The 12,021-nt window shown below is 45.3% G+C and overlaps 1 long non-coding RNA gene across 1 annotated transcript; it reads left to right on the forward strand.

Moving 5' to 3' along the window:
- Nucleotides 1-2,219: 2,219 nt before the first annotated feature.
- LOC122205195 lies at nt 2,220-8,077 on the forward strand. Its single transcript, XR_006195941.1, has 3 exons — nt 2,220-2,407; nt 6,609-6,766; nt 7,768-8,077. It is a non-coding gene; the product is annotated as an uncharacterized LOC122205195 (long non-coding RNA).
- Nucleotides 8,078-12,021: the final 3,944 nt, after the last annotated feature.

Here is a 12,021-nt window from a genome sequence, read left to right on the forward strand (position 1 = left end):
AGAGCACGACACAGGGCTTGAACCCACGAACCGTGAGATCATAACCTGAGCTGAAGTTGGACGGTTAACCAACTGAGCCACTCAAGCGCCCCAACAGTAGTTTTTTTTAGTTTTTGCCAAGTAAGCAATGCAGTGAAGAAAAAAATTAGGTATGTTTTCTGTTCATCTAGTATCAACATGTGAGATCATTGACTCATCCTCTTAGCCATGGGGATAGCTTCTGGATCAAGATCATAAAATGAATGACTAGGTCTTCATGGCCAAGGACAAGGGAGAAAATTGAGGCAAACACTGGATAATTTTAGCCAAGGGGGAATGTCAACTTCATTTCCTCTGTACTCTTGATGGTTTGGTGAAGCAGATACACCTTTTTTTTTCTTTTTGTCATTATGAAAATAAGATTTATTTCAGAGGGTCTTCCTGAATTTGATTAACTGATGGATTGAGTTTTCTTAGGTTACTGTACATCACAAAACCTTGGAAGCCACATTCCATAGGAGTTAAGAGTGTGGATTCTGCAGGCCCCTGACTGACGAGGGCAGGTGTTTAAATCCCAGCTCTGCTGCTTACAGGCTGGGTGACATGAATTGGGTGACCAACTGTTCTCGTTTGCCAGAGACTGAGAGGTTTCCTGGGTTATGGGATTTATAGCATTGAAACCAGGAAAGTCCTGGGCAAACGGGAACAAGCTGGCCATCCTAAACTGGAGGAAGTTTATAGACAGTGTCTTGTCCATAAAGTGAGGGCATTACTACAGTAACCAACCTACAGTGTGGTTGGAGGAGTACAGGAGACAATCAGCACTGGAACCATGCCTGACATACAACAAACACGAATGTGCTTGGTGTCACTTTTATACTAAAAAATGGCCTGCTTATGCTACAGATGGGCTTCAGAGAGCTAATGCAGTTTAATGACCAGAATGCAGACATCACTTATGGACATCATGAAGAGTCCACTGGAAACTTCCTTCACTATGTGAGATGCTTGTGAAACAGGTATTTGGTAACTTCCATGCAGTGACATTGGGGGCTTGGATATCTCCTGTGCTTCTGTGGGTGACTGTGAATCCACCTCCTGGTAGGATGGTGTAACCACAGACTCACTGTGAGCTATTGGAGGGAGAGGCCATGGCTCATTGCAGGAAGCAGGTAAGATGGTCACTGCTCTGGGCATGGGTGGGGATGGATGGGGAGGAGCCCAGGGTAAGTGGGGGTTGTCAGGGCTGGGAGAAGGGGAAGTCAAGCAGAGATTTAGACCGTTGAGCTAGTCAGGAACCTTAAAGATCCCCTCAGCATGGGAGTCCCTTCAGAGAAGGAAAAGGGGCCAGATCTGTTCTCTGATTTCCTCCAAAGCTCCTGGGGAAAGAAAAGGATGATGGGAAGAGCAATCAATAACAAAAGGCAAGTTGAAGAAATATGTACCTGAGTTTACAATAAATCTCTCCATTCATTCAATATGTTCTATAAATCAGCACATATAATTACTGAATACCTACTATGTGCCATGTGCTGTGTGCCATCTGCACTTGAGGTGTGTCCTGGAACACAATAGACAATGGCTTTCTGTTCTGGTGCAGACAGACCTCTGTTTCCTCACTCATCACATAGTCATTGAGCACTCACTATGTGCTGTGCAGTGTTCTAGGCACCTTGAGGCATTTACAGACTAATAAATAAACACATATATAGGAAAATATCCAGATAGTGAGAGAGAACAATCACATCTAAAGTTTACTGAATGCCTGCTCTGGGTCTGGTGTTGCTCCAAGCGCTTGATGTATATTATCTCATGGAATCCTCACAATAATCTACCTCATATTAAACTAACTAACCCAATTCATATAAAATGAGTTACTATATCATTAATGATTGATATTCTCATTTTATAAATGAGAAAACTGAGGCAGAGATGAGAGTGAGGATTGGTGCTCCCATGCCTACACTTCACCACCACACTACACTGTTTCTCTAGAATAGGGCTTCTCAGCTGGGGCCAATTTTGCCCCCCAGGGAGAATTTGGAAATGTCCGGGGACATTTTCTATTGTCGCAACTTGCCTAGTGTGTAGAAGCCAGGGATGATGCTAACATCCTACTGTACACAGAACAGCCTCCACAAGAAAGAGCTAACTGGCCCAAGATGTCAGCAGTGCTGAGGTGGAGAAGTTCTGTTCTAGAATGCCTGAGGAGAGGGCAACATCAGATGAGGGTCACAGAAGGCTCATATCTTCTATAGGTGAGCTGAGTCCATGATCAGAAGACATCAGAAGGCATCAGACATGCACATATTTGGGAAGAGCAAGTGCAAAGACCCTGAGGAGAATGGGCATTGGGCATGTGCAAGCAAGCCAGTGTGACGGGTGTGAGTGACCAAGGAGGTGTGTGAGAGGGATGAGATCAAATCAGGTAGGGAGCTGTAGCTGAAATAAGGAGGTAAAATTTATGCGAAGCACAATCAGAAGCCACTGGAAGGCCAAAAATTGTGATTCTATGTGATTTTTTATCTTCTTTTTGTTTATTTGTATTTTATGGCTATTATGGGCTGAATCATGTCCACCCACAAAACTCACTTGTTGAAATCCTAATTCCAGGACCACAGAATGTAACTGCACCTGGAGATGCGGGTTTAAAAGGTGATTAAGTTAAAATGAGGTCATTAGGGTGGGCTCTAATCCAATCTGACTGGTGTTCTCACAAGAAGAGGAGATTAGGACACAGACACACATGAGGGAAGAGAAGACTGTGTGAAGACAGAGGGAGCAGACAGCCATCTACAAGCCAAGAAGAGAGGCCTCGGAGGAAACCAATCCTGCTTACACCTTGATTTCAGACTTCCAGCCTTCAGAACTGTGAGGAATAAATTCCTGTTTAAGCCACCCTGTCTGTGGTACTATGTTTTGACAGCTCTGGCACGCTAACACAATGACGATTTTCCAGTGAAAGAAAAGTATGTACACAAACGAGTAATTAAAGAAAAAGAAACAGAAAAATCTTTTAAAAAGAATAACCAAAGTAGACATTGTCAACATGCTTGAGAGTCCAAGTGAAAATGAAAGCCTTCTTTAAAAACCAGCTGTAAGGATAAGAGGAGAGATGTGGGTACCCCAAGAAGAATAGAAGAGGATGTGTCAGTGGCATCCTGCCCGAGAAGGTCAGACAAAGTGATCTTGAGGTGAAGGCTGTACAATCAAAGGGAACCCAGCCCTCAAGGGATTACATTTGGTGAGCACACTGGGCTGTGGGGAATACATTATAACCACTACCTCTCTGCTTCAGATGAGTTTTTAAAAACTGCTTTGGAAAAGTCAGTTGAGTTTATGAAAGCCATTCAAGGTTATGAAAGGCATGGGCATCATAGCAAGAAAGAAGGAAAGAAGGAAAGGAAGGAAGGAAAGAAGGAAGAAAGGGAAGAAGGAAGGAGGGAAGGAGAGACAGAGAAGGAGGGAGGGAAGGAAGGAAAAAAAAAGGATGAAGGAAGGGAGAGGGAGGGAGACAAGACATAAATGACCCAAATGTTTTAGCAGATGGAGTTTCAAAATGGCCACTATGGGTAGATGCCATAATAGAAAAGGGGTTTTAAAGAAAATATATAGGGGCGCCAGGGTGTCTCAGTCGGTTGAGCGTCCGACTTTGGCTCGGGTCATGATCTCACGGTCTGTGAGTTCGAGCCCCATGTTGGGCTCTGTGCTGACAGCTCAGAGCCTGGAACCTGCTTCCGACTCTGTGTCTCCCTTTCTCTCTGCCCCTCCCCTGCTCATGCTCTGTCTCTCTCTCTCTCTGTCAAAAATAAATAAACATTAAAAAAAATTTTAAAGAAAATATATAATAAAATATGGGAAATTGACTAGGGGAGCCTGGATGGCTCAGTCATTTGGGGATCTGACTTGGGTTCTCTGTAGATTCGAGCCCTGCGTCGGGCTCTGTGCTGACAACTTAGGGCCTGGATCCTGCTTGGGATTCCGTGTCTCCCTCTCTCTCTGCCCCTCCCCCACTCAAACTCTGTGTCTCTCAAAAATAAATAAACATTAAAAAAAAATTAAAAAAAAAAAGAAATGGACTAAAGAGGAGGGACAAAGGAAGTGTGTGTCAGCACATCAAAGTTTTCATTTGCATGTGTTCAGAATAGTGTCAGATTGTGGGCCACAGACACAGTACTGTACAGTGTTTCTCTATGTCCCATTATGAAAGGACCATGAGAGATTACAGCCATCCACCAAATCTGTGCCCTATCAATTGTGGTATTGCCTTATTTGGATCTCAGAAGGAAAGCTCAATTGTGTTTTCTTTACAATGCAATCTGGCCTGTATGGACAAGGCTGGAGCAGGGCTGTTAGAATTCTCTTTATTTAGAACCATCCATTACTATCATTTATCTGCCAGCTCGTGAGAAACCATCCTCTCAGGAAATGCCCAAGAGCAATGAACACCGACCAAATGTTTCCACTGATCCTCCCTGTTGGGGCCTCACTCCTCAGTTTGACAAAAGCTTCCTGTTCCAAATTCCCTGTGGGGAAAACCCTTTCTTCCTAAGTATCTCAGTGGGTTTGGCGGGTGTGGGGTCTGACTGGGGCTAGGAGTTTGAAATGGAGTTAAAACCAGCTGAGTGAGAGTCGTCTGGCCATGCGGACCTGGCTGAGTTGCGGTCAGCTTCTGAGTGAGGCGGCCTCCTTGGGTGAACTTCACTAAGAGAAACCTGGAAAAGCAGATGCAGGGAGGGAATGAAAGCACGCCCTAGCATTCAAGACTAAAGAAATTATGTGGTGGGACTGGCAGTGCTGTCATTTAGTAGAAACAGAATGTGAGGGACCAAGGAAACATAACAGAGAAATCCTGAAGGCAGAGCCCAGGGTCCTAGGAGTAGATGACTTTGAACATGGTTCACAACAATTCCTACCTCCTGGTAGACATAACCTGATGCAATTCTTGCCCTGGGCACAGGCTGGGCCTACTGACTTGTTCTATGATTAAGTTACGAAAGACTGTGCCTTCCATCTGGCTAGCACCCTCTCTCTCTTGCTGGCTTTGATAAAACTGCCCATGTGGCAGGAACTGAGATCCTCAGCTCAGCAGCCTCGGATGAACCGAATCCCGCAGACAACCACCCAGCAAGATTGGAAGTAGATCCTGCCCCAGTTGAGAATCTCTGTTTACAGTTCATGCTGACGTTGGAGCCAACACCTTGTCAACCCTGAAGAACAGGACCCTGTTAACACCATGCCCAGGTGCCTGACCCACAGAAACTTTGCGATTTTAACAAGTCATTCTTATATAAGACACTGAATTTGGGGATAATCTATTATGCAAAAAGAGATAATAAATACAGTCCCCAGCTGCGACTTGTGTCCCCTCACACAAGACCCTGAGTCAGAGACCAGCCTGGTGCTACTCTCATCTACAGCACAAGCAAGTGATTCTAACCTAGAAGATCCCTTGCAGGTCTGAAGCTTGAGACTGTGATGGCTTGCCCATATTGGTATTTGATACTAGCTATATTTCTCCTGAGCAAAAGTCTTGCCCTTCCTTTCCTCTGTAGACCTGGGCTCAGAACTTCCAGGTATGCTCTGATGCCCAAATGTGGGCACTGAAATCCGTTGTCCTGAAGTCTCCTGAAATTTACAGACAAGGAAAGCTCAAACTACTGGAGGCAATTTCTTGAATTGTTTTTGAAATAGTCTTTTTCTTTTACTCTACTTTTTCTTTCTTTCCCTAACACAGCCTTCTAATATGCTTTTTAATTTACTCATGTATTATGTTTATTACTCATGGTCTGTCTCCACCCACCTACATATACTCGAAAGAATTTCTGCCAGATGAGGATCTTTGTTTTATTCACTAATATACTCCAGGGTCCTAAAACTGTCTGGCACACAGCATGTGCTCAATAAATAATTGCTCAATAAATAATTGCTCTCAGAAAATGATTGTTTGGAGGTAAGGTGGGGTGTGGTGAGAAGGGGAAGTTATTAGGGTAGGTAGCAATAAACCTGGAACTGTGTTGCAATAGTTCTTTCTTTCTTTCTTTCTTTCTTTTTTTAATGGCCACATTTGGCCTGAAGCACCATATTGTGCCCAAACTTAGAGGTTCCCAAGAGTTGACCACAAAACAAGTTATTGCTCCTCTCAGAACTTGGGATGCCTGGAACTTCTGGTCAGGGGATCAGCAGCCACCGTGGGGATCCCAAAGCCCAACTCCTCCCCACCCCAGGCTGCCTACACACATTCTAATTCTTCCATGTGAACCAAGACATACAGAAGTTTGGGAACCACTGCTCCAGCTAATCAACCTGAATTGTAAAGTTCAAAAAAGACTATTTATGAATATTAGTATATTGATAATTATATACCGAACTGGTCACATTCTTTTTCTTGCCTAGAAATATTTTCCTTTTAATCATAGAATCCATATTTTTCCAGAATGCTTCTCCACTCTTAAATCCCTGACTACATTTATGTCTGGATCTGAGGTGGACACCTACCCCAGGCCTGAGGAATGCATTTCCCATGTCGGAGTGATTGGTCTAGATTCCTGTATGTAATCCAAGCCTACCTAATAAGACTCAATGAGGGGATGTTTGAACTGTTACGACAGAGATTCTTCTTTTTCTAGAGTTTCAGAGGATAAAGAATAAGCCTGAACCTCCTGGCATCTGTCTCCAGTCTGCCTGATAAAACAGCCAACATGGAGGGAAGCTGAACTGAGAGGGAAAGAATGAGGCTAAGTTCTGATGGTCTCACTGGAGTTTCTGGATCTGGCTATGTCTGAAGGTAGACATTTCAGTTACATAATTCAATATATTCTCATTTTCTTACACTGGTTTGAATTGTAGGAGACCTGACTAATCAAATAAAACACAGAGAATATAGCACACAAACCAACCTACCTCATTTTCCTTATCCTTGAAGCATGACAACAAAAAAAATGTAAATGTGCACATTACTGATGATTAAACTAATATTGCTGTATTTGTGACAGCATTTTTTTTTTCATTTAAGGGCTCATTTGAGCAAAAATGATTCAAACTGGGCAGAATTCAATATAGTAAATAGGAGGCCCAAGTTGTTGGTGCAAAATTAAAGACTTTAATAGACAGAAGGGAGCAGATACAAGAAGTTATAGTAGGCAAAAAAGTGGGTTGGTTATTGCAAAGTTTTTTTTTCTTTCCTTTCCCTTGTCTTCAGGGGATGGCAGGGATCTATTAGGCAGTTTAACTAACTAGTGCTGATCAGGTGATTCCTGACTGACGGGTTTAAAATTTCATTTTTGGGAGAGCTGAGACTGTAATTAAGTCTTGGTTGGGTGATGTGAGGCTTGGCATAAGTGACTCCATTTTGAACCCGTTGTCTTGTTTTTAACATCAGTTACATTTCACTGCAGAGCAGTTGGATTTATTATATTTTTTTAAAAATTAAGTATAGTTGACATGCAATTTTATGTTAGTTTTGGGTTACAACATAGTGATCCCACAAGTTTATACTTATGATATGCTCACCCCATGTGTAACTATCATCTGCTATGACAGCATTTTGAATGAACCCAATTTCTCTGTATTCCATAGAAGAGGAACATTTTGGGCAGTGATGCTGCTGACTTATCTGTGAGAAGTAAGGAAAATGATTCATTTTTAGAAATACTAAATAAAAGCTGGCCAGTTAACAGTAGGTTTACAACCTACTGGAAATATGTACGAACTCTCCCCACCCCCTACAATGGAGTCCCAAACCTGTACACACCTCACTTCCTGGTTCTTCTCCTTTCCATTTCACAGGCTTGGTTTCATGGGCTTATTTTCATGGGCTTTGCAATGAGCATGCGCCATAGGATAAAGGGAGGAGGGACTGAAAGCCTCTGCATCACCTCAAGGAATGTATGTTTATTCCAATCAGACTACTTTTTGCCTTTCGGGGGCATAGGTGACCTCCGGGTAAGGCTGTGACTCTGTAGTACTCAGCCAATGAGGAACCAGGAGAGGACTCGCCTGCTAGGAGATCAATTACCTGCTGTAACTGCCCCAAGTGTGCCTGTCCATCAGACACCTGCTCTTGCAAATGCCTTGATTAAAGCCTCTCTTCACTGTGCTCTGAGTCTCTGTGTCCCTCCTTTGATTGGGTCAGTGGGCTTATTCTCACATTATCCTACTGACGGAAAGACTCACCAAGATGCCCATTTATCTGGTATTTTGTAACTATCAGATTCTTGGTGCCACTTTGTAAACCTCTAAAACCCAGGGTCCTGTTTGGTTACTTGCCTCAGTCTGCAACTATGATAGCAACAAGCTCACACCAAATTTCCCCCCTTGACTATATTCTCTGTGCTGGACCTGTGGTCCTCCTGACTCACTCCATAACTGAAAGTCTGTACCTCCCACACCCCTTCACCCCTTGGCCGCTGCCACTTCTTTATGTTTCCCAATTATATATAAAAGTGAGTTGTGGGATGGCTTCTTTAGCACAAACACAAAGTGTGAGGGGTGAATGGCCCTCCTTATATAAACATTGGGTTTTACTGGTTGAGAACATAAAATATGGTATGTTTCTATTCTGCCACTCCAGGCCACTGCAGCCAGAGCCACATGCAGGCCTAGATCTGAATGAGAGTTAAGTGGAAAGTCTGAGCCAGAGTGTCTGCAATGGTGGCTCTCTGCCCTGGGGAACCAGCGTGGTGTGTGGTCCAGGAGTGCTCCAATTACACAGCCTCCCCCCACCCCATTCCGACAAGTCCCCAGGGGGCAAACGCTTTGTCAAGCTTCCCAGGGATTCCCCAGCGACCCCTACTCTAGGCTGAGGATCAAAGCTTCTGAACTGCCCTTCCTGTTGCGAAGTCTCATCTCCCAGGATCCGGTCAGATGAGGCGCTGGGCTCCATCTACAAATACCTTATCTCCAGAAGGAAAATATCCTCACGATTGTTAAAGTAAGTACTGGGTTCATTAGAGAAGATTTGAAAATACCATAGGATGGAAAGAAGAGAAAAACCCATGTACCCTTGGCTAGCAGCTGCTGTCCCACAGGTGCTTGTCAGCAAGGCCCCACTCCCAACCTCCTGGATCAGATTCTGCATTTTCCCCAGACCCCCAGCGGGGTTGTGTGCATATTCAAGTTTAAGAAGCCCTGAGCTAGATAATCCCACAACCACACTTGAGTTCACCTCCTGGTAGTTTATATGGTTACTGAAGTTGGGATAAATACGCAATACGGCAGTCGTCAACTTTTAAAACATTTTAATTTTATTTTAATATCATTCAAGTGTTCAGTTTAGTGTCCTGCTTATCTTCCTTAACTGCATTCTCTGACGCCATCACTTTTGATTGTTTTTGAGGCTTTCTTAAAACCCAGTATCTCCCTCCATTCTCGTGTGAAGAATAAAATGACAGACAGCACACAAAGGGTTAATGTCTGCCAATTGCTTTAATACCCATCTAAAGACCCTGTGGCCACCTCCAGCCAAGCCCAGATTTTGCAATGTTTGCCATGCGTTTGCTTCGTGTTGAAAGATGGACTGAATGGAGATTTCTTTTTGTTTGCACGTATTTGTGTGTGTGTGTGTGTGTGTGTGTGTGTTTCTTCGTGCACTGTCTCCGTGTGTGGCCTTCTCTGGGTGAAAGCGCAGTGTTCCCACTGTTGCTTATCCTGAAGGCTTTCCAAACCTCCCTCCCTGCCGACAGACAGCCTGAGGGAGGGGGGCGGGCAGGGGGAACATCTTTCCGAAGAGAGAAACAGCAGTGAGCTGCGGAGATTTGAGTCTGTTCCTAGTCAAGGAAGGTGAGGGAGCCCTCATTTTAAAAGGCCTCTTTTACAACCCCCCTTTCTTTTTAGACGTATAGTTTTGGAAGGTGCCCAAAGGACTGTTTAGAGTGTCCCAACCTTCTTCAACAGTGCTGGGAAAACAGAAGAGGTGCTTGCTAGGAGGGATGAAGGGCTGAGTGATTCCTGGGGCATTTGGGACCAGGAAGGCTGCAGGGGTGGGGGGTAGGGGGTGGCAGGGTGGAGGTGGTGATATGCAGTGGCCAGGGCAGGGACTGGCCTGAGGTGAGAGAGGAAGTGATGTCCACCACTTCCCAGGGGCCACCAGTTCACCTGGTTGTCCCCCACCCCCAAAGGATTTCTCTCTTACACACACGTACACACACACACACCCAGGATCCCGCTCTCCCCCTGCTCTCTCTGCTCTCACACCTTCACCCCTTGTCCTGACTTAGGCTGTTGCCCTGGTCTGGCCCCTTCTCTTTCTTGTTAACAGTGCTTTGGCCTCAGGAGGCCGCCCGGCCTGGGCTAGACCTCACGTCCCCACGTCCCCACGTTCCCCGAGTCGGCGGTCGCCGGCCCTGCGGCCCCGGGAGCAGACCGGCCGAGCCCAGCGGTGGCTCGCGAAAACAACCCACAGCTCTGGCGGCTGCCCTCCCTGGGCCTGCGGCCGTTCTTCTCCGCTGTCTTTGCTGTCCTCAGCAGCGGCCCTGCGTGACTCGGGCAGGCTTTTGTTCGCCGCTGAGTCATCCTCCTCTCACCCCCGTGGACCCACGGCCCCGGGAACATACCCAGCACAGAAACTCCCTGTTCGCTTCGGGTAAGCTTTCAACCAAAAAGTTCAGTGTCCAGGTGAACGGGCTCTGCATCCGACCTGAATATGGAGAAATAAAAGACTGGGCGTTTCATGCGTGTTTGGCACCGGTGGAAACCGGCATCCTGTGGGTGCCCGGCGCCCGTCCGCGCTGGCGTCAGAGTGCGGCCCCTGCCCTGCTGGCTTCCCGTTACCTGGACCTCACCCATCCTGTTCTCTGCGGAGGTGGGCGAGCAGGAGACTTCTCAGGGCTCAAGATGGTTTGTCAGATGTGGGCTTTGGCCAGAAACTACTAGAAAAACGTAGGTAGCTTTGGCCACCTAAGTGAAAACTATGGATGGCATTTTTCCCCCAGTTTTGGCTGAATTCACACCACTCAGCTTTGTGCTTTCAACAGCTTTCCTAGCTATCGGGACTGGATACCTCCAAAAAACCATTTCGAAATATTTTAAAACCTAGTATTATTTGTTTTTCCTTCCGGAAAACAATTTCTCTGTAGCTTGCTTCAGGGAAGGGGGTGGGTGAGGGACAGATGAGCGTTAGTGGGCTAAATAGGAAGAGCATGAGACATGAAGGAAGCAAAAATCCTGGGTTCAAATCCCTATTCAGCCACTTACTGGCACAGTCAATAATCTTTCTGGGTCTTGGTTTCCTCCTCTGGGGAATGGGAAGAATAAGATCATAGGCCCAACTGTGTTATAAGATGGTTTTACGAATTAAGTGAGCTAGGGTTTGTAAAACATTTATTTACCAGAAAGTACAACAAATGTGAGTTATTTTGCTTTAAAAAATAACTTGAAATAAGTATTAAGTGTTTCTGGAAATCTGTGTATCCAGAACCCGGGATATCTGGGCCATTTGCTCTTAGGTGGCAAACAGTGGTCTCTGCATGATCTGCCACAGTTGCTTTCTCAAGGGTTTGGGGAGACTTCCCAGTGCAGCAAATATGAAGAGAAAGAGCTCCAGAAACTCATTCTGCAGTTACCTGTTTCTTGGTCTTCAACCACCGCTGTTAGCACCATGATTAAGAATGCAGACTGGATGGGGCTCCTGGGTGGCTCAGTCGGTTGAGCGGCCGACTTCGGCTCAGGTCATGATCTCGTGGTCCGTGAGTTCGAGTCCCACGTCGGGCTCTGTGCTGACAGCTCAGAGCCTGGAGCCTGTTTCGGATTCTGTGTCTCCCTCTCTCTGCCCCTCCCCTGCTCATGCTCTGTCTCTCTCTGTCCCAAAAATAAATAAACATTAAAAAAAATTAATAAAAACAAAATAAAAATTTTTTAAAAAATGCAGACTGGAACAAGGCTGACGTAGCTTTGAATCTGGCTCTGCCCCTGAGCTTGCCTAAGGCAAGTTTACTTAGCTTCTCCCAGCCCAGTTTCCTCCTCTGTAAAATGGGTATAATAATAAAAATTAAACTAAAAAAATAATACATAGCTTATCAAATTCTTGTGAGATTAAAAAACAAC

The sequence above is a fragment of the Panthera leo genome, chromosome D4 (genome assembly GCF_018350215.1).
Source record: "Panthera leo isolate Ple1 chromosome D4, P.leo_Ple1_pat1.1, whole genome shotgun sequence".
Taxonomy (NCBI): Eukaryota; Metazoa; Chordata; class Mammalia; order Carnivora; family Felidae; genus Panthera; species Panthera leo.